Below are 22,938 nucleotides of genomic sequence, written 5' to 3'. Positions count from 1 at the left end.
AAACAAGCAAGGCTGTTAGTTGGGAGCTTGTTTTTGTTCCACAGGGATGAGGGGTGGGGGTAAGTCACACTTGATGCACTACCCTGCTGACGGGGGTGCCATACAACTCCATGCTAATACGAGCGTACTGACCAAGCGAGGCTAGTAGCTGCTTAGCCAAAGAAGGTTTGATGGTCGTCTGCATCGTCTGACCTTATCTCCTCCGCCATTGGTCCCCACGGCTGGATGCTACTTTTATGGTCCTTTCCTTTAAAGGGCGGCGTCCTGAGGAAAGGACCTGTGCCCAAAGCGTCTCTGATCTGTCACCTCACAGACAAACACTTCATAACGAACTTCATAACGAACCCTGAGATCATGCTAAGCTAAATATAATCAATAAACAAATGGCAACAAAGGCTAAGGGCCTCAAGGTTACGTCAGGCTAACGAGATGTCATGCTCGTCCCTCCTGAAGGTGTACTGACTGTGTGTGTATACATATGCATATATATTAAATCATGGAAGATGACAGCCAATCATTTTCTCTGGCCTTGTTGACATTGAAACCCTGCAAAATCTCTAAAATCTATAACGACTTTAGTAATGTAACTAAAGTTTTGGAGTTGTTGGTACTAGAAGCAGTGGTACTAGAACTAGGGTAGGTGATATTTCTATATCGCTGTATGGATTCTCCCCATGATGAAAATGGCTTAACTGCTATAAATCATAGCGTAAACAAGGCGAGGTGAAGACTGTGCCGTGGCGGATCTACCAGATGAATGGAATGCTGTCAGAAGGAACGTCGGTGAGTGGAAGGATTTACTCACAGACCGCTCAGTCGTGGCATCAAACACTGAACCCCCCTGGCAGGGCGGGGTTAGCTGGTGTGGGGCTTGGGCTGGAGGAGTATACTTCACCAGGTTGTATTGTACGTGTTTACGTATTTTAGGTGTTTTATTTTCAGGTAAGGGAGGTGTCACACTGTCCCTTGACGACCTGCTGGGTCCGAGTGACAAAATACGAGCAGCACGTTTATTTTGGAAGGAAGCATCTCCCTCACCAACCGTGCTGGAGATGTTTGCTCCATCGCCCATTCAGACGCCAAAAGCCACGACGCTGCAGTCATGATAAAAACGTAGCAGTTGTCATGGATGGCGAGGACGACCATCTCCCGGCGGTGGAAGGACCCCATGAAAGTTGCTAGTGGGAAAGGGCATCCACCCGCCGTGTGGACGTAGCGTGGTGATAGACGGCCGTGCTGGTAAGCTGCAGCCGCTGTAACCTTTTTTATTTGATTCCGTGACTCCCCGCGCTGGGAAAGTGTTTGAACATGACGAGCTGAAGGGGATGAGGAGGGATGGGCTTTTAATGAAGAGGACGAGGTTTTAGCTCGGGAAAATGAACACCAGCCGAAAGTGGGAATTACTTCTGTCGCTTTGAAGTTCATTTGAGAAGCTCAATTAAATGGGAAGGTTTTTTTTTTTTTTTTTTTTTTTTACTCTCTGCTCTGCCAGGATTTCCCTGACCTCTTGTGTAAAGAACCTTGGAACGCCTCGGACCGCTCTGCCTCATCTTTGGCACAGGACGGATAAAAACTAGTCAATAATGTTTTTACTGCGCACGAGAGGTAGCAATTTCACTTGATAGCCGTGGAGCTCCATTACCTTCCCAGCAGGGCGTCAGCACGCAAAATCACTTTCTTACTTCCCTGAGATGAAGGAGACGCTTTCCCGCTTTCTTTGCATCTTTATGATATTTTTATTCCTGGTGCTTTCACGACGTTCCCTCCGTCAGCATCCCAACATTGCAGTTGTCTTCCACTCCGTCGAGGAGACGTTCACATCAACAGCACAAAAACCCACCCTTGACCTAAAGGCGTCAAGTCATTAGTCAAGTCATTCAACTCCAAACAGGCTGGATGACAAGAGGCTTCACTCGCCACCTGGGCGTGTTGGTTCTATAGCGGAATAAACGCAAACAGAGGGAGTGACCCCGCTGTAGTCATTCACTGTCTTTGTCCCAGTGGGGGTGCTAGTTGCTAGCTTTTGTTCAAACTGGACTCCTCATGACCAAACAATGACCGGTTGGCGAAGTTGCGCCGTGCATGTCTGGTGTTCACCAACGTACAGATTGCTGTGGTGCGTGCCTCCTTAATGGCTGGAAGGGTTGCCGCCCCCAGGGTTACACGTAGTGACTGTTCAAGGCAAGCACCCCCTAATGATGCAGGCAGCCAAATTCAAATCAATCATGTGGTAATTAGGGGGGGGGGGGTTCCCATTCCCACCCCTTTAATAGCCTGTAAAAGCTGAGGGGATCATAATTCCATCTAGCCATGTTTGTTGTTGTGGTCCTAATGAAAAGTTCTCCCCCCCTCCCACCGCCACCCCCCAAGCCCATATCCCGAGTGCTGAGAGCCCTTCACCTTCAAGCACCCCCCAGGCTGGAAAACAGCCATCATTGATCATGGCTGCTCCCAGAGAGATAAGATAAAACTCCATAGATTGCTTTGCTCTTTTTCCTTTGACTTTGGGGTTTAATGCCCCCCCCCCCCCCCCCGTAATTATCCCGACTTAAATGGAAAGATCGCAGCGTTCCCTTTCTGCAGTCTCATTTAGCGACGCCATCCGCACTTTAGGACTTGGAATCGGCTGTTTAGTGGGAGAGCTAAGTAGCCTGCATGGCTCTTACTGCCCATTAGCGCCCATCGCCATGCACGCCGCTTCCTCGTAATCGGCCATGTGTCCTTCCATGGACGCCACCTCCGGCCCACGGGGGCACACTGGGGGCTGCATGCACAACTCCTGCATGGGGGGGTGAATGGTGCGTCCATCTAACGACTAATTCATCGATCCGTGCTGCGTCCCGCTCGGCTGTTGGTGACTTTGACACGGTGGAGCGGTGGACTTCTTCAAGCCACTTCAATGTCGATTTAGACTCAAACATCTACTACTTACTACTACTACTACTACTACTACTACATCCCAAATCTGACAAATACTCATATTTTCATGAAGGTATGCTTTCATTATCGATGATGATGACAGTGTGAACACCTGACACTAAACCACATTCAGTCCACATCTTCAGCAACATGTGACCTTTAACGGCTGCCATCTTCTACTTTTCATCAACAGCCTCAGTTTCTCTGTTTCACTTGACGCTTCTCCTCCAACTCCCATTTCTTCCTTTTGCATTTTCATTCTCTGCTCAGATGCTCCTTAAGGTCCACCAGTGGAGACCACGTGGACATTCTTCACTTTTTCAAGCAGCTGAAGGTTTTGATCACGAGTGTATTTCATGCTGGAGGTTATTTTGCTGCAGTGTTGATGGTGGCGCCACTGGCTTGACAATTCCACTCACAATTCCACTCCCACCCGACAGCAGCCTGCAATTCCAGCAACACCAGGCTGACTAGACTGGTTCTTTGTGTGCTCCTGGTCCGCTGTCGCTTTACCCAACCCCCACCTTCTTTTCTCGTCTGCAAATACGCAAGCATTTACCCAAAGAGAACATACTAATGCACAAAATATCACCGCCTTCTTTCCAGCGTCGGGTAGAAGGATGGAAGACATTCAGGCCGCAGCAAACGCCACCTAGCGAGGCTAACACATGACCTAGCGAGGCTAACACATGACCTAGCGAGGCTAACACACGACCTAGCGAGGCTAACACACGACCTAGCGAGGCTAACACACGACCTAGCGAGGCTAACACACGACCTAGCGAGGCTAACACATGACCTAGCGAGGCTAACACGTACTAGCGAGGCTAACACGTACTAGCGAGGCTAACACACGACCTAGCGAGGCTAACACACGACCTAGCGAGGCAAACACACGACCTAGCGAGGCTAACACACGACCTAGCGAGGCTAACACACGACCTAGCGAGGCAGACACACGACCTAGCGAGGCTAACACACATACTAGCGAGGCTAACACGCATACTAGCGAGGCTAACACACGACCTAGCGAGGCTAACACACGACCTAGCGAGGCTAACACACAACCTAGCGAGGCTAACACACGACCTAGCGAGGCTAACACACGACCTAGCGAGGCTAACACGCATACTAGCGAGGCTAACACGCATACTAGCGAGGCTAACACGCATACTAGCGAGGCTAACACACGACCTAGCGAGGCTAACACACGACCTAGCGAGGCAGACACACGACCTAGCGAGGCAGACACATACTAGCAAGGCTAACACACGACCTAGCAAGGCTGTAAGACACACAGAGGAAGAATGGCATTATTATTATTCATGTATTACGTTGTAAAAAGCTTTCTGTGTTTTATGAAGTCATTTTGCCCTCAAATACGCCATTTGAAATATCCGCTTGCTTTGAATGAATGATGGGTAAAAAAGGCGTCCTATACTTTTTGTACGTTCTGAAAAGTCCAAATGAAAGACGCGTATTAGTGATATTTCACAGCAGCCCTCAACAAAAAGGCGGCTAATTAAAGGGAGACATTTCAATGAACGGCAGCCTTTTGAAGAGTGATTATGCAGATCTTTCTTAATAGCACGTAGATTAGCTAATATCCTCTCATGGCGAGGCTGAGGGATGTCAGGCAGGTAATTAGGAGGGCGTGCAAGGCTGACGTTCTTTTTTCTTCAACTTCCTTTTCTCTTTACTTTCCAGGAAGTGATGTTTTAGCACGCAGAACGACGGACTTGAATTTTGCTTGTGGAGGGAGGACACTTGCCCCCCCCCCCCCCTTGATGGATGTAGCACCATAAGCCATAAAGCCACTTTTTAGCAAGCGCACCCCCGCCCCGTGTGATGCGCTCATTGATGCATGAATGGGACCGCTCGCCGTACCTGGCACAGCGAAGGCGGCATCGGGTTTAGACTGGCGTGTGATGCATTGATGACGTTGGCCACGTTTATGCCCACGTTTATCCCACTTTACCGATCAGCTTCCCTTCATAAACACGGAGCAGCTAATCGTGGAATCTGATAGTCAGACCTCCTTTTCGGCCGCCCCAGTTCCCAGTTGGCGTTGGAGATGCATCACACCCGTCCCAAGGGTTCCCCAAACCGGGTTGGCCGCTGGTCGTCTCCCACCTTAGCATCCCGCTACCGACATCGCCTATTTTCTAATCAGCAGCTCTTGTGACAACACGGAGAACGGACATAAGAGGATGCTGCTAATTCCGTCCAGAACAGATCTTCTCCTTGCTTCCTGCTCCACTTCCTCACCCCGTGTTTAAATATTTCCACGTCTCTCCTCCGCCGGCTCGCCTCTCCCGTCTCTGGCTTCCTTTTGAAGTGCAAAACAATGACGGAGGGCTCCGCTCCCTTCAAGCTGGCAGGGAAAAATCCAGCGCAGTGCAGCATGGCGTGGAGTCTTGGGTCCCGAGGACCACGGCGGGCATGGGCCGTGGAGTCTTGGGTCCCGAGGACCACAGCGGGCGTGGGCTGTGGAGTCTTGGGTCCCGAGGACCACAGCGGGCGTGGGCTGTGGAGTCTTGGGTCCCGAGGACCACAGCGGGCATGGGCTGTGGAGTCTTGGGTCCCGAGGAGCACGGCGGGCGTGGGCCGTGGAGTCTTGGGTCCCGAGGAGCACGGCGGGCGTGGGCCGTGGAGTCTTGGGTCCCGAGGAGCACGGCGGGCGTGGGCCGTGGAGTCTTGGGTCCCGAGGACCACGGCGGGCGTGGGCCGTGGAGTCTTGGGTCCCGAGGACCACGGCGGGCGTGGGCCGTGGAGTCTTGGGTCCCGAGGAGCACGGCGGGCGTGGGCCGTGGAGTCTTGGGTCCCGAGGAGCACGGCGGGCGTGGGCCGTGGAGTCTTGGGTCCCGAGGACCACGGCGGGCGTGGGCTGTGGAGTCTTGGGTCCCGAGGACCACGGCGGGCGTGGGCCGTGGTCTCGTCAGGACGACCCGGAACCGTTATGATGGCTAGACCCCCGACAACAGAGCATCCTGGAAGGAGGCCCACTGGTTCCCCTCCCGTCTTCCGGCCCTCGTCTTGATTATTCATCATTCACAGCAGTCAAGCAATAAAGGAAATGCAAAACAATTGAAAATATTGCGAGAGCGTTTCCACAAACACAGAATTCTATGTGAATAGATGCTAATGTGCTTCCCCCATCTGGATCCGCGCTCGGCTTATCATATTCAGGCATGCTAATAGAAACGCTGCATGATGACGAGGTCATGCCGTGTGTGAGAGTACTTCTGCTATCTTTATGTCTTCTACGTTTGCAATAATGAATCTGCAGTCATTTGCTGAAACCTGGAAATCCCCAATAAGGCTGGCAGGGATGTTTTTAGCACAATCTGGGGGGGGGGGGCACTTAGAAACACCTAATTCTCCACGGGTCTCTGCCACTTCTGGCAAGGCTTAATTGCTCGACTCTGACGAGGCTAACGTCCACGCCACTAGATCAGCTCTCAGCAGGTCACGGAGAGAAGCGCTTGATAATTGCAGCCTGGATGCTGCGGAGATAATCTGGAGGTGGGTTGGGATTGTGGTGTCTAATTGTGGGAATGCATCACGCTGAGGACGGCCAAGGTCATTAGATATTTGTCATCGTCTCACCAGAACGTCAGGAATTATGGTCACGATCCTCCACCTTCCATCAGCTCCTATTTAGCCACCAAGGCCGTGACCAAGCCTGGCGCTGATTCTGGGATTGAGGCCTCGTAAGGTACCGCGAGGTCCTCGGTGGTCTGCCTAATTCATCTCTCCAGTCGGGAAAACCTGCTCTCCCGTGGTTCACAAATCTTCACTGAACACTTCATTGACAAAACTTTATTCGTGCTTGTCGGCCGATCGATGGCGGTGTAAATCGTGCCTCATGCATGATGACCCGTCGACGTCCGCAATGCCTGCAATTTGCTTCTGTGATTCCGGCCTGTTTGGGAGGAAAAAATAATCTCCCAATTTTTTGTAGGGATTACCGTTCATTGTTGAGTTGCATGCAGCGATTTGCCTTCACCAGCACTTCTGTCACTCTCGCTCTCACGCACAAACACAGCAGCCTGGAGTGGGGGGGGCACTACTGCTGGGGTGCGTGCAAACCGCCCCCGTGTGCCGCTAAAGGACGCAGCCACAGATGGAATTGGATGCTTTGGTGTAAAAAGGATGTGAGCATTATGCAGCTAGCTAAATGTCCCAGTTAGCATTCCAGGACATTCCCAGTTTGTTCACTTCATTCATGAACTTCTTTTTAGCTGATCTGCATTGACAGTAAAAAAAATAAACGATAAATAGTTTATAGCAATGATAAGGACGTCATTTTTGCATGCATGTCATTTTTTAAAACATGAAGAAGTTAAGCCCTCATGGACACAAGAATATTATTATGAATATTAATTATGAAATATTTGAAAAATGACTTTCTTGTCTACGTGTAAACTCAGAATCTTTCTTAGTAGGGGCGTCAATATTGATCATGGATATTGCACCAATGTCAGCAAAAACGAGTATTAGCGACAAGCCGTGGTTAGCCATTACAGGAAGTGAAGTCGGTTTGGAACGTTTCATTGAGGACCTCCAACCTCGCCGCGTTATGCCGTGCCACCACTTTCAGGGTAAAAGGATACCACACCTGCCCAAAGAAGCAAATGGCTTTGTCCTTCTCGTACTTGGACTTGCTTTGTTCTATGACTAATATCATTGTTATTATTACTGGAGTCGAACAGCGGAGCTCCCAGTCGGACGCAAGCGGAACATCCTGCAGACACAGTGAACGGGACAGGGTGGAACCTGGGAGAGTTGATGTTTTATTCATGTTCCTTAGATGATTCATGCTGACATGTGCTGATGCTCTCAGTCTTCAGCAAATCTCTTGCCATCATAAAGTTGCTTGTCCAGGGTCTGCCTAGTAAATATTTAAGGGGGCACACATCATTCCTGACCGTTCCCTCGATAGTCGGTGACCTGAGACGTTGCTGTCAAGCTACGGTGTAATGTACTTTGTGTAACCATAGCTACACGCACACTACACACTGCCAGGAATACTTCCAGAAAATAACCATATGCGATCCAGACGTTTTATTAACGGCGTATTGGATGGTGTTCTACATGGATTGACTGTCAACATGCAGTCTTCCTCAGAAGTGTCCCCTGGTCATGTGACCTGTGGCCACCGGTCTTTCCCGAACACTAATCCTAACATCCTAAAATTTACGGCACAAAGCCTAACCTCCTAATTAACCCGCACCTCCCAACCCAAACCCCAACCTCCTGATGCGTACCTTTCAACCCTAACCTCCAAACCCAACCCCCTGATGCGTACCTTCCAACCCTAACCTCCAAACCCAACCTCCTAATGCGTACCTTCCAACCCTAATCTCCAAACCCAACCTCCTGATGCGTACCTTCCAACCCTAATCTCCAAACCCAACCTCCTGATGCGTACCTTCCAACCCTAACCTCAAAACCCAACCTCCTGATGCGTACCTTCCAACCCTAACCTCAAAACCCAACCTCCTGATGCGTACCTTCCAACCCTAACCTCAAAACCCAACCTCCTGATGCGTACCTTCCAACCCTAACCTCAAAACCCAACCTCCTGATGCGTACCTTCCAACCCTAACCTCAAAACCCAACCTCCTGATGCGTACCTTCCAACCCTAACCTCCAAACCCAACCTCCTAATGCGTACCTTCCAACCCTAATCTCCAAACCCAACCTCCTAATGCGTACCTTCCAACCCTAATCTCCAAACCCAACCTCCTAATGCGTACCTTCCAACCCTAATCTCCAAACCCAACCTCCTAATGCGTACCTTCCAACCCTAATCTCCAAACCCAACCTCCTGATGCGTACCTTCCAATCCTAACCTCCAAACCCAACCTCCTGATGCGTACCTCCAAACCCAACCTCCTAATGCGTACCTTCCAACCCTAACCTCCAAACCCAACCTCCTAATGCGTACCTTCCAACCCTAACCTCCAAACCCAACCTCCTAATGCGTACCTTCCAACCCTAACCTCCAAACCCAACCTCCTAATGCGTACCTTCCAACCCTAACCTCCAAACCCAACCTCCTAATGCGTACCTTCCAACCCTAACCTCCAAACCCAACCTCCTAATGCGTACCTTCCAACCCTAACCTCCAAACCCAACCTCCTAATGCGTACCTCCAACCCTCCAACAACAAAAGGAACCCCCATAGCAAGTAAAAATCTTTGGTTTCTACAAACGTGTCCCAATTGTTCGCCACCCCGGCCCCCCCAACGCCGCTGTGCCGTTTTCAAATAACCAGCATCACGGCAGGCCTCTGAGCGGTGTGCGAGATGGATTAGCAGAGTGCATGGCTCATATCTCCAAAAGCACACGTGTACACCCGGGTCTCGTATTTTAGGGGAGTGACATCCTCAAGCGGCCTCTAAAGTCTGCCGGCGGGCCGCAACACTGAAAAGATGGCGGCACTGAGACCCACAAGGCTGAGTGTTTTCTCCACGGTGGGGAACTGGGAGTCCATCATGGAAGCTGGTGCTGAAATGGAATCCGCTTGGTGCCAAATGCTCGTCAGCGTTGCTGTGCTGGACTTTTTACTGAATACTATAAAATATAAATATTAATATTAATATAAATATAAATACCATACAGGAAATGTTATTAATCTTTCCCAAAGAGTCTGCAGGAAAACAAATTGTTCAAAAGGCAAATCAATCTTTCCCATAAATCAACCAATCCTCCCCCCCCGAATCCAAAAGAGATTTCCCAGAGAATAGCCCCAGCTGATAATAGCCGGGGCTCCTAAGAGGCCCCGGGAGGCCCCGGGAGGCCCCGGGAGGCCCCGGGAGGCCCCGGGAGGCCATGCGGCGGCTGCCTGCAGAAGACGTGCTGGCCACTGAAGGGAGGCGTGAAAAGGAGCGCTGAGGTCGAGCTGCTGGCGTCTTTCCTCATCTTATATTTCATCATCTTTCATGATCTTATATTCATTCAGGGGCGTCCATCTTTTCCCTTGGAATCGAACTCGTTTGACTTGCAAAGAAGTTGTGGTGCAGGTCGTCTGCAGGTTTAGTTTTGTCACCAAGCTTCTGCAGATATTCCATAACGTATTTGCATGGACTGGCGTGATAAGAAGGTATTATTGTACACGTTGGTGCAAGTCCAGCTAACAGGCAGCCATGGAGGAGTTAGTATGGAGGAGTTAGTATGGAGGAGTTAGTCAGATGGAGAGCGAACACACACACAGGAAGCGGTCCTGAGGGTCATGGCTGCATGTCATTGAGGTAAATTGCTGCTCAGGCTGCTCGAGTGCTTTGCTTGCGTTCCTTTTGTTGATTCCTGGTATAGAAGAGTCACCTTTCCCTCCAAGAGAAGCCTGAGGAGCAACAGCGCTAGTTCTACCTCATTCATCTCTTCATTAAGCTGCTCTTATCTTGTCAGGGGATTTCTATCAGAATGGAAGCGCAGAAAAACCCGAACGCTGCTCTTAATAATCCTCTTGTCAGCACTGGAGTAAAAGACGCTAATGGGCGGTGAAGGTCTTGCTCTACGAACGCTCTACGAGCAGAACGGCCGGGATGTCGGGCGATTACGGGAGCGCCATGTCACGTTGGTGTGCGAGTGATGTGACCAGAGGCGGATTAAAGCATCTGTCAACCTGCCGCGTTCTGCTTTTGTTTGGAAATACGTCTAATCCGTGCTCACGCCGTCACGGCACCAACGCTCTGGCCGTCATTTCACCAACGCTGGAGGGAAAACGTTGCACGAAGCCGCTGCCAGCTCACGGTACATGCCAGACAAAGCCTTTGCTTTTTCTTGGGCTTTTTGTGCCATTTTCCCACATGAAGCATCTGCACTGGGACAACTTTTTACGTCTTTTGCACTTTAAGGTGAAAGATTCGCTGTCGGAGGCCAATGCCGCTGGAGACCAATGCCGCTGGAGACCAATGCCGCTGGAGACCAATGCCGCTGGTAGACGTCCATAAAGAACGTCAACATATCGCCTGGTTCACAAGATCTTGTGAGATTAAAATGATTGGTTCAGAAAAAGACTTTCTGGGAGGATAATAAATCTATGAACCAATCACATGACATGGGAATCAAGTGGCTGATCAATATATTTTCGTGGGCATGCCTCCAAACAGACAGGAAGAGGCTTCACTTTGGGCTTTGCTTTCAGCACCTTTGTCCCACAGACGCATGGTAGAAGGATGCTACCAGCTAGGAGACGCATGGTAGAAGGATGCTGCCAGCTAGGAGACGCATGGTAGAAGGATGCTACCAGCTAGGAGACGCATGGTAGAAGGATGCTACCAGCTAGGAGACGCATGGTAGAAGGATGCTACCAGCTAGGAGACACATGGTAGAAGGATGCTACCAGCTAGGAGACGCATGGTAGAAGGATGCTACCAGCTAGGAGACGCATGGTAGAAGGATGCTGCCAGCTAGGAGATGTAGAGGACGTTCCATAGGTGAAGTAGTCCGACTCCAAGGTCACCGAAACGAGGAATGGGACACAACTCAAAAGGTTGGAAATGCTTAGTCATGAGTGTTCACCTTTGTAGAGTTCAGTTCCTGTTTGGACATGTGACTTCCTTTGTGGATGACAAGATGGCAGACAATGGCAGTCGGGTACGAATGAGGTGTGAAGTAGTTTCACCCTTCCTTTTATTACACTCTTATCTCCCTTATGCCCTTTATCCTCTTATCTGTCATGGCCGACACTATGTAACGCTGTCCAAAAGCGATAACAGGAGGGCGGGCGGCGTAGATTTAGGCGGGGGTCGATGGGGAGGGGGGGTGGATAAGGGTTGATTTAATAACGTTACATCTGGACATGCATCCCCTTCAGCTTCTCCATGTGTTGGAAAAGTCGTAATCCCGTCCTTTCTTCATCCATCTGATATCACTCATTGATCTTTCAGTCAGGATGAATTCAGATTTGATGATGTAATTCCACGGCCCCCCCCCCCACCCCCACATTACGCCTCCAATTTTCCTCTTTTATGCTATCACTTTTTCCAAGATATATGATGTTTGGTGACCTGTATCGCGTAAAGGTGACTATAGGGTTGTTATATCACGTTTAGAGGGCTCTAATAATGTCAAGAAGTGTATTTAGAAGGTGTTATTCCTAATATTCCTACTTCAGGGAAATGACTTATCACGGTTGAGTCTGGGACCCATTAGCTGTGTCATAGATGAGGGATTGCTGGAGATAAAGCTCCATATGGTTGGAAAGTCCTACAAGACATCTGGTACTTTCTGAGGAAGATCCTGACTGGGGCACCACTGGTATCAGTCATTCGGGGGGGGGGGGGTGATAAAGATGAATCTCCTCCATCTCTACGTCTACTGGTGTTTGAAACATCTACTCATCTTGACTAATGTCATGCGTGAAATCACAGAAGCTCCTCAGAAGATGACCCAGGATTGTGACATCATGGATGTTTTAGAAAGACCAACCGCTCCTCAAAAGGAGTTCCCAAGAATTTCTACTCCAGCCAGTTTCAAATGAAAGCCCCCTGCACTTGTTGTGCCAGCGGTGGTCCAGGTGCTAATAAACTCCCAGGGCTTCCTGGGCCACCTTTGGTCCCAGAAAGAAGAAGCTGCGCTCACAACGGCGCCATCCCTCAGGCTGCCTGCGAGCGAGGACCGGAGGAAGCTAAAAGGGGGGAAACGGCGAAGGAACATTTTGATTGCAGCCATCAGTGAGGGCTCGGATGGCCTCGGGGCTTTCTGAGTGACAACCCCCCCTTCCCCAAATGTGGCCCCTTTTTAGTAAATGTGATTCGCCTGAAGGCGTTCCCCCCCAAAAGTAGGCTGTCCCGCCACTTGGTCAGCATGATTAGCAAACAGCGCGTACCCTGGGTACTTGGGTACTCATTTCTGCCTTGTTTGTTGTTTATGTACGTGCGTGTGTGCAGCGGGTCCATGTCAGGATGAAGAACTAGGAAGGATTTTAAAGGTTCTGATGAAGAGACTTGCATAGCCAATCTGGATATAGCATCAAATATCGAACATCAAGAGGGTTAGCAGCTTTTAGCGACTTTCTTAGGAACTGCCCATCGACTTAAAAGTCACCAACAGAGTTTTTAATCTTGTGCTAGTTCTAGCCCACCAGATGCAGGCCTCTACTTCGGCACATGGCAACAAGATTTGATAAGATGTGTTTATATAAGTTCATGATGAACATCCAGCAGCAACACAACCTCTTGGCATGACTATTATTTGCATGAAAACCAAGTCCAGCATCTACTTGGGAAGTGTTTGTTTACTCAGATTTAGAGTGATGTCACCCTGATGATGTCACTTCTGCAAATGCAAGTTACGCTATATATATATATATATATATATATATATATATATATATATATATATATATATATATATATATATATATATATAATAGCTTCTTTTCATCTTACATGTGTGCATATGATGATTTGGATGAATGAACAGTCTGTCTTTCAGTGGTATTTTAGCTAGCCTATCTATGCTACATGGCTAGCTTGGCTGATTTGAGTGATATACTGTTATATTGTGAATTTGGCCAGAAAATATAGATTATTATACGTATGAAAGTTCGATATAACATGCATGCTGCCTTGCTTTATTTTTGCAATTGGAGCATATGGGACATGGCTGACTTCCTGACTTGATGCGGTGTTAAGCTAACATCATGTAAGGTAATGTGTCATTACTGCCACCTAGTGACAGTAATACGACACACCACTCGTATTCCGTATGTTGGGAATCATTCATAATGGCCATCATTCATTCTGTCAGGACTTCCTGGAAAGACCAGTGTTTATTGTCCAAAAGCAGATAAGGATATTCTCCTCTATCTGGACGTTCTGCTCCTTCGTTCCGTGTTTTATTTGACCTCTTGTCAGCGTTTACTCACCGCAGTCCCTCGCCGATGTTGGGTTTTTCTTCATTTCTTCGACCCGCCTTTCTTTCCTCCTTACCAAGTGGCCCTCCACCTCTAATTATCACACAAGCTGTCAGTGCAGAAACCATGAATGTCTCCTGACACGCACCGACTCCGGAGTCCCTTTGGCATTTCCATTTGCAAGAAGCCAAATCCAATCTTTCTCCCGGCTCGAGTGGGCCTTGAACGCAGCCTGCGGACACCACCATTTTAGTGCCTATTGTGCTAATACTCCGTATCGTTAACAATGTGTCCAGTCCATATCAGAGTCGTCGGAATGAGCCGGACAACGAGGACTTGCAGGGCGGGGGTGTGCGTGGTTCCCACAGCAAAGCTGCTGCTGGCTTAAAATACTTTCAACCTGAGTGGGCAGCAGCTTCCCACTCGCCACAGCCAATCCTGGTTGTCCTTAGCTTCTGAACTCGTGGAAAGGAAAGGAGAGACATAGACGATGTGTCTTTGGAAGCGATGAATGCTGCGGCTGTCTCCAGAGCTAACCCTAACCTGAAAAGAACAAGTTCACAGGTCATGCTCAACCCGCCCCACATAGCTGGCCAAACACATGCCTGCAACAGAAGAACCAACTGACATAGCATACACACCTATTCCAACGAAGACACAAGCGTACAAATACATGTATTTAATTGTGTTGTATTCAGATATCTTTTTATGGCTTGCAATAATCACTGTTTTTCAGATGTACATGCTGGCGTTCGTGGTTCTGTTGCAGGCATGTGTTTGGCCAGCTATGTGGGGCGGGTTGAGCATGACCTGTGAACCATAAAGTTGACTGGAAGCAGCCGTTGGCCGTGTTCTTTTTTGGTATTGAAATCCTTAAGCAAAGATTGATTTAAGCTGCTGGACATTGTTCTATACGATAGAACAATGTCGAGTTCTATACGATAGAACAATGTCGAGTGCATTATTGCCCACTTTTAATGCAGTTCGGCGCAGGATCGGATATATGGATAGTCCGGTTATATCGGTATTTTTTCCGACTCCCAAGAATATCGATATAACGAGACTTTACTGTATTTAGCAAGCAGGCATGGAGTAAAAAGGTGCCTATCTGGCACATATTCAATGAGGGAGGGACTGGAGCGCTTTAGCCCGGCTCACCTTTACTGAAGGAGCTAATAAGATTACCTGCTTTGCACGCCATAACCACAGAGAGCTAGCGAGCTAGCGAGACGTTTGCTTGGGTCGCCCCACGTTCTGGGATCGTGGGGAAGGCTAAAGACGGCGTGCTACCTGGGAACGGATGTGCCTTTCTAAAGGGACTGGACCCCCCCTGATTGGCTCCAGGATTCCGGTCTCTTCCAAGCCCCAGCATGGTAAGACCCGCCACTCGGGCTCGTCTCTAATGTGCCGTGTAAGGAATCGGTTGTGGAATATGAGCCGTGTTGACCGTTTATCCCTTCAACCGTGGCCTCACCTTTGCCACCCATCTCCAACACGACGGGAGGGCATCGGTATTGACACCAGATTATCAGGGATTATATGCCATTGACTGCAGCCCGCTAGACAGCATGCGCCTCTTAATCTGCATGTGTGCCCCCATCCGGGCCCCCCCATGGCTTGGCCTCCCAGGCGAGCAGCTGCGCCTCCTTATAGTTTACTCCTACGTGCCTCCTTTGCACGCCAATAAAAAGCGACTTGTGCTTTGACGAGTGCAAGCCTCCTCCAACGTAATTACCTCGCTTGCAGTCACGGCCTGACATGCTGCATTACAAGCCACATAACGAGCGGCCCCCCACCCCCCCACCCCTCTTTTTAAGGAAACGGCCACATGGTGGAAGAGGTAATATTCCATAACATGAACAGATGCCACGAAACAGGAAGTGCAGGTTCACAGCTGCCAGTTGAATGGGGGGGGGGCATGTACACTTGTGGCTTTCAACCCTGTCTTTACTCTCATAGATATAATACTTAGTATTCCACTTCCTAAATACCTGGAATAGCGAAAGTGGAAACCACTTCATCCTTGACTGGGGTCATCATTACATCCCAGTGGACTTTACACGGGAAAACTGGTCTTGACTGGTCGTGACTGTACCCAGTTAAGCTAGCTAGCATATGCATGGGAAGATCCCACAAAGGGATGCCCAAATAGCGGACTGTTGTGGTGCAGAGAGCTGAGCTGGAAAGGCCCCCCCCCATCTGTGTTCCCGCCTGGAAGAATGAGATGGTAGATAGGAGTTGAAATGACCTTCCTCTGTAGGGTGGCTGGACTCGCCCAGGAGGCAGGGTGAGGAGCGCGGTCATCCGGGGGGGCTGCCAAGGACGATGGCGGCCAACTTCCTTTACACTTTGCTTGTCAAAGGAAGCCAAGTGTTACATGGAATGGCGTCCCCGTGGTGTCGGCTGAGGTTGGGATTCCCGTGGTCCAACACGTGTTAGTGCAGGTCCATCCATGGAGTCTCCCAATCAGAGGAGGAAGCCGTGGTTCTTCTGTGCTTGGTGACGTCTGCCTTGTCGTTCCCATGTTGGAAAACAAATGTGCTTTGTCGTGTCTTTGATCATCCCAAAGCCCCCACCAAGGGGAGGGGAAGGCGGCGCCACAGCAGGAGAGGACGCCTCTTTGCCCTTCTGGGTTGCATTTCCAAGTCGAGGAGCATCCCTGAACTCCCAAACAATCTCTGTCGTTGGGGTCTGAGCCTGAAACGCCACGGCTTCAGATCAGACCGTGTCAGCCTCGGGCTTGCAGACGTCTTTCATGTCCTAACCTTGTTATTCCTTTTGGCTCCAGTTCAGACCAAGCTTGCCACTTTCCTGTGAGGTTGTCCCCCCCGCTTGACATTAACGTCGGGGAATCACTCCCAAGTCAGGAAACAGGACGTTCAAGACCTTTGGCGAGTGCGTGCTGATGTTTTTTTCATGATCACATCTCTTGTCTGCTCACTTGAAAAACAACTCCAACTTCTCTCAATTGTTGCTCGTGGATGCAAGCAGCTTGGCCACCCACACTTCATCCATGTCTGGGTTCCCTCATCATGGTCTGGTCATCACGGTGCACCCACTTAATATTGGACGGTTATAGAATAGCATATAGAATAATTGGAAGCCTAAAGCAGCTTTACTGGCTCTGCGTGCGCTGTAAAATGTTGCTAAAGTCCGGTTTGTTACGCTAGCTGTACTTGACAATCCACTCGTTCAATCCACCACTAAAGCTGGCTGAGCTTCTTGCTATGATTACAACATTGGTTGTGTTGCTTTTGAAGGAAATGATCTTCTTTTAATACGTTTCCTGTCTGTAACCGTGGTTTCCTGCGCTTGCTAGTTAGCATGTTTCTCCAAGTCACATCTGCCAATCAACGTGAATTGGCCTTGCTAGCATACGTTCATATGTTCACGTTCACGTTCACACACTTCCCACGCATGCCTTGCTTTGCCCACAGTTTGTTGTGGCTTGGATCAGGAGCACCAGCTTGGAAACAGATGCTACCGTTTGCTAATTAGCATGCGTCGTATCCCATAGAAAGGCTCCACACACGCCTTTGTGTAACACGCCGTATGTTTTCATAAAGCGGAAGCCTTTGCAATTGATGATTTACCAACCAATTATTCTAGTTTTGGGATCAAACCAAGTCTCGGCGCATCCCTCCAGCCGTCGGAGCTTCTTATGACACCAACATCCAGGATATTTCACGTCTAAAAGTGTCAGCTGCGGCTTTTAATACCAGTTTTCCCTTCACAGTCTTGCATTAAATGTCAAATTAATTTCCTACGTTTAGGGTAGTTTTCAGATCATGTTTATGACCCCAGCTGGGGAATCAAACGTGTTTGTAGTGCATGATGGTGGCTAGCGTTCAAGGTACTACCTGTCCCAAGTCCACCAGAGGGGGTGCTTTATTATGTCCTGGCTAACTCTGATTAACTCATCAACCAGAGGGGGTGCTTTATTATGTCCTGGCTAACTCTGATTAACTCATCAACCAGAGGGGGTGCTTTTTTATATCCTGACTAACTCTGATTAACTCATCAACCAGAGGGGGTGCTTTTTTATATCCTGACTAACTTTGATTAACTCATCAACCAGAGGGGGTGCTTTATTATATCCTGACTAACTCTGATTAACTCATCAACCAGAGGGGGTGCTTTATTATATCCTGACTAACTCTGATTAACTCATCAACCAGAGGGGGTGCTTTATTATATCCTGACTAACTCTGATTAACTCATCAACCAGAGGGGGTGCTTTATTATATCCTGACTAACTCTGATTAACTCATCAACCAGAGGGAGTGCTTTATTATATCCTGATTAACTCTGATTAACTCATCAACCAGAGGGAGTGCTTTATTATTTCCCGATTAACTCGGGGTTAATCAGGAGCCTGTGTGTAAATAAATGTTGTACATTAAATTCAATGACACCTCGGTTAGCGGACGCCCCGGTTAGAGTGGCAAATGTATGCTCATATTTTGTTAGCATGCAAAACGGGACGTGATTGATACGCTGTGTGAGTCCAAGTGTCTTCTTAATGTCTTTCATCACAAAAAGTCCTCGTTAGCGTCCTATTAACTTGCCAGTCCACAGGAACAGGAAGCGGAAGTCCTGTGAAGTTGTCAGCGGTTAGCTAACTAGCTAACTAACACAGTGATGCAAACATGCTTTTATAGTTTGACAATGATAGTGTGACATAAAGCAATGACATAAAACACGTCATATGTCATAAAACAATGACACGATGAAGGAGGGATTCATGATGCTAACCAACGTTCCACTGTGGACCTCCAACCTCAAACAGAAGATGCGTCGTCATGAACGGTCGCAGGGTTTAAGGCTGCGATACACTTGGCGATCCCAAAGGATACGGTGACATTCCCCGGAGTGCTTGCCATTCAGTCCGTCCTTACCATGCAGCAAGTATGACCTCATTGCTACGTTCAATGGGCGGCTCAGGCCCAGAATTCCGTGCTCTTTTCAAAGCGTGGGGGGGGGGGGTAGTGATGCTTGAAATGATTTGGGCGGCGGTGAATAATGAGAGCAGGAGGAAGAAGAGGAGCAATTGAAATAGTTCTTTATTACTCGTCTCCTTCTTCCTCACGGTGGAATGAAATTGCCGGAGTTGTGTTAAGATGTAGCACTTAGCGGATCTCCAAGTGGAGACGGGCAGGAACGTCGGAGCAGCAGCTCCGTGTCAGATATCAGACACTGGAAGTCTTCGGCGCCTAATGGAATTAAATGTGCAAATAGGATCCATTAGCAACGGGGGTGGGGGGGGCAGCTGCAAGCGGGCATGGGAACCAGTCAAAGCGGGTGCCACGTGCCCTGCAAGGGGGGGGGGGGGGGTGGCGGTTGGGCTTGTGCCATGGGGAATGCTCTGTGTTGCGTTCAATGACTCCTTTCTTAAACACACTCATTCTTTTCTTTGCCACTGCTCTTTTCACAGGCACTCAATAAATGGGAGAAAGGGAGGCTTCTCTTCAGCATAACGTGTCTGGGGGGCCGGGGGGCAGGATTAATGAGCTTTGAGGAGATGCTGTGGAGGTATTAGCTCAGTGGGAAACGTAACCAGCACGTGGAATCATAGACCCCCATTCCGTGGTCGGAGGTCGCTCATCAACATGGGAAGATGGTAAAGGTCTTATTGCGACACGCATGACCTGCATGCTGATGTTTGTCTTTAAAGCAGAAACATGGCCGGCCTCATCGCCCTCCTGTGTACGCTCGTACACGTCATCCCTGGCTGCAGACCAGTTGTCGCTAAATCGCCATTTGGTGCTTTTTCAGAAATGACTGAATGGATTAACGATGGCAGCTTGCGGGTAGACCGTAGTCCCGTATCATCCCAACAGCGATATCTCGTATTGTGGCCACTAGGTGGCGGTAATGACCCCAAACATCAGACATTAGCTTCCATGACGTAGCCTTAACACCGCATGGAGTGTCCCACATCATAAAGTGAAAAAAGTAGATGGCCTCAAAGGGGTTTTCTATGTTCTATGAAAATATTCCATTCATTAACATTGAATCCTACATTTAATGTGATCCGGTTTATTAAGCGCTAGCTAAACGAGGGATGACCGTACAGGGGTGTTACTTCCTGTCTACAGGCTTCGACTAGGTAGAACTAAACAATGTTTTCCAGCTCTACCTATGGAAATATTCCCTTCATATAAAAGAATCCTAACGAGGGTGGGGTGGGGTCTGGAAGCAGCTAACGAGGGTGGGGTGGGGTCTGGAAGCAGCTAACGAGGGTGGGGTGGGGTCTGGAAGCAGCTAACGAGGGTGGGGTGGGGTCTGGAAGCAGCTAACGAGGGTGGGGTGGGGTCTGGAAGCAGCTAACGAGGGTGGGGTGGGGTCTGGAAGCAGCTAACGCCATAAACGAGGGTTGATGGCATTAAACATTTGACTGCAATTCCAAAGTGTTACGCAATTTGCCATAAAAAGGTCAAGTGGAAGTATCTTGGAATTTTTTTTTTCCGTGTTTTGCACTTCCTGGCCGTCGTAGTGTTGCCAGGAAGTCCCGCTGGCCCCCAGAGATATCTACGCTGGTTTTATGCTGTGATGTTTGCAGATGACATTTAGAGGCAAAGCAAGCAAATAAGATGGAGGAGCGTCTCCCTTCAGGAACCCGTGGAGGCGGTGGCGTCCAAACGATGCACTCGTACACGTCTGCTATCTGATTGCATTCACCGTGGAACCACAGTAAAACGTGTACTGTACTATCCTGAGCGTGTACTACTGCATCCTGCTTCCTGCCAGAGCGTTCATGGAAGCACCAACCATTTTAGCAACGGGATCTAAGCATCCTGACATCGGTGACACGCGTGGGATGGAACGCCGTGAAAGGACACGGGCTGAATGACCATGGACGGCATCCTCCCGAGTGGAGAACGTTGGAGATGGATCCTGGCGCTGAGGGCTTTTCTCTCTCCCTCCGCACACGAGCGCTCGCTTGCAATGACATCATCCGCATGCTGACGGGAAAACATCACACGCTAGCGTGGTTTCACTTTCCTGAAGATAAAACACGTCAGGTGGTAGAGGAGTACCCGGGGCTGCAGAAACAAAGTACTTGTGCTGCTCAGATAGTCCAGACTGGACGTGTGCTAAGCATGTTGGAGATGCAGGATCTCTTGATGGACACGGAGCCTTGTTAGAGACGGAATTCTTAGCTGCCTCTTTTTATCTCTTTGTGTATCTTTAGGATGCGGCGCCCAGAGGAAGTAGGGTGGCCGCCCGGCTGGTTGACAGCGTGAACGCGCGTTCAGGAGTTCATCTGCTAATGAGGAGCTTCCAGGTTCTGACTTTGACCTCCTGACATTTGCCGCCAGCGTGTGAATGCTTTACAGTCTCTTCCAACACGCCAACACGCCAACACGCCAACACGCTATGAAGTCTGCTGGTGGTGTGGACGCGTGTGCGTGTGTGCATGCGTGTGCGTGCGTGTGTGTGCGGGGGTGTGAATTGCTGCTTTCAGCGTTCTACGTGATGAGCCTGTTGTTCATCAGACCGCATGAGAAGGTTCTCTTTCCACGCCACCAATGGCGTCACCTCCATCGTCACGCCGCTCGTGGTCCTGCTGATCCCGTGTCAGCCAAGTGGTGTGTCATGTTGCTCCACCGGATCCGCCGCAGGTGGATTGCAGACGCGTGTGTAGCAGCTGTTGTGTGTGGTGTTTGGGGGGGGGGGGGTCAGCTTTCATGACGGACGTGTGATGTCATCGTGACTTGGAACGCCTTGCACTGCGTTATTCACGTTGAAGCACAGTCAGGATGTTTGTCGTGTGAGCTGCCGGGCAGGTAGATGTACAACATATGGATCATCTCAGGATCATCATCATCATCACTTCCAGCCCTCCATGGCTGCTGCTCGCCTCCATGGAACCTGCACCCTGCTTGGGAGGCCAGTCTCTTCACGTTAGCGCTCCTGGATCCATCCATGTTCTCCTCCCACGTTAGCACTCCTGGATCCATCCATGTTCTCCTCCCATCTTAGCGCTCCTGGATCCATCCATGTTCTCCTCCCACGTTAGCGCTCCTGGATCCATCCATGTTCTCCTCCCATGTTAGCGCTCCTGGATCCATCCATGTTCTCCTCCCACGTTAGCGCTCCTGGATCCATCCATGTTCTCCTCCCATGTTAGCACTCCTGGATCCATCCATGTTCTCCTCCCATGTTAGCGCTCCTGGATCCATCCATGTTCTCCTCCCACGTTAGCACTCCTGGATCCATCCATGTTCTCCTCCCATGTTAGCACTCCTGAATCCATCCATGTTCTCCTCCCACGTTAGCACTCCTGGATCCATCCATGTTCTCCTCTCGCTCTTACCCTCGACTCCTAGCACACCTAGCAACACGGCTACTACTGCTACTACTGCTACTACAGCAAATACTACCATATCTACTGTAGTACAGATGCTCACAGATGACAGGTTTTGGTTAGGGTTTTGGTTAGGGTACTATGTTTTGGTTATCATGGCTTCCGCTGCATCCATGCTCAGTGTGTGTGTGTGCTGAATAATCTTTATCATCATCATCATAACAATCAAAATCATCATCACCATGGTCTGACGGGGGGGGGGGGGGGGGTATGTGACATGTTATTAAGAAGTAAGTATACTTTGCTGAGGTGTCAACTAAGAGTAAGTGTGCGTCTAGTATTACGTGTGTGTGTGTGTGTGTGTGTGTGCGTTCAGGCGGTGTCACCGTTAACCGATGAGGGCGTGAGGCATACAGAGGGGGGGTGATATTTCTCCCCCGTGTAAAGGAGGTGCGTTTATTGCCACTGTTGCTTACCCAAGGGGGGGTTGGTTGGCCAAAGTTGCTTACCCAAGGGGGGGTTGGTTGGCCAAAGTTGATTACCCAAGGGGGGGTTGGTTGGCCAAAGTTGCTTACCCAAGGGGGGGTTGGTTGGCCAAAGTTGCTTACCCAAGGGGGGGTTGGTTGGCCAAAGTTGATTACCCAAGGGGGGGTTGGTTGGCCAAAGTTGCTTACCCAAGGGGGGTTGGTTGGCCAAAGTTGCTTACCAAGGGGGGGTTGGTTGGCCAAAGTTGCTTACCCAGGGGGGGTTGTTTGGCCAAAGTTGCTTACCCAAGGGGGGGTTGGTTGGCCAAAGTTGCTTACCAAGGGGGGGTTGGTTGGCCAAAGTTGCTTACCCA

The 22,938-nt window shown here is 49.6% G+C and overlaps 1 protein-coding gene across 2 annotated transcripts in view; it reads left to right on the top strand.

The window, feature by feature from the left end:
• The window catches only part of LOC131107862 (protocadherin-15), a 104,806-nt gene that overhangs the window by 5,485 nt on the left and 76,383 nt on the right, over window positions 1–22,938 (top strand). Inside the window, exon 1 of one of the 2 annotated variants that reach the window (XM_078799313.1) lies at window positions 14,991–15,162. The exons of the other annotated variant lie outside the window; for it this stretch is intronic. The gene's annotated coding sequence lies outside the window, so the exon portion shown is untranslated. Of the gene's footprint in view, window positions 1–14,990; window positions 15,163–22,938 lie in introns of those variants that run through there. 2 annotated transcript variants of the gene reach the window in all.

The sequence above is a fragment of the Doryrhamphus excisus genome, linkage group LG20, assembly GCF_037039965.1.
Source record: "Doryrhamphus excisus strain RoL-2023G ecotype Guam linkage group LG20, RoL_Dexc_Guam_v1.1, whole genome shotgun sequence".
In the NCBI taxonomy this organism is placed as follows: domain Eukaryota; kingdom Metazoa; phylum Chordata; class Actinopteri; order Syngnathiformes; family Syngnathidae; genus Doryrhamphus; species Doryrhamphus excisus.
Note: the sequence above shows the minus strand (reverse complement) of the source record. Positions and strands in the feature narration are given on the sequence as shown.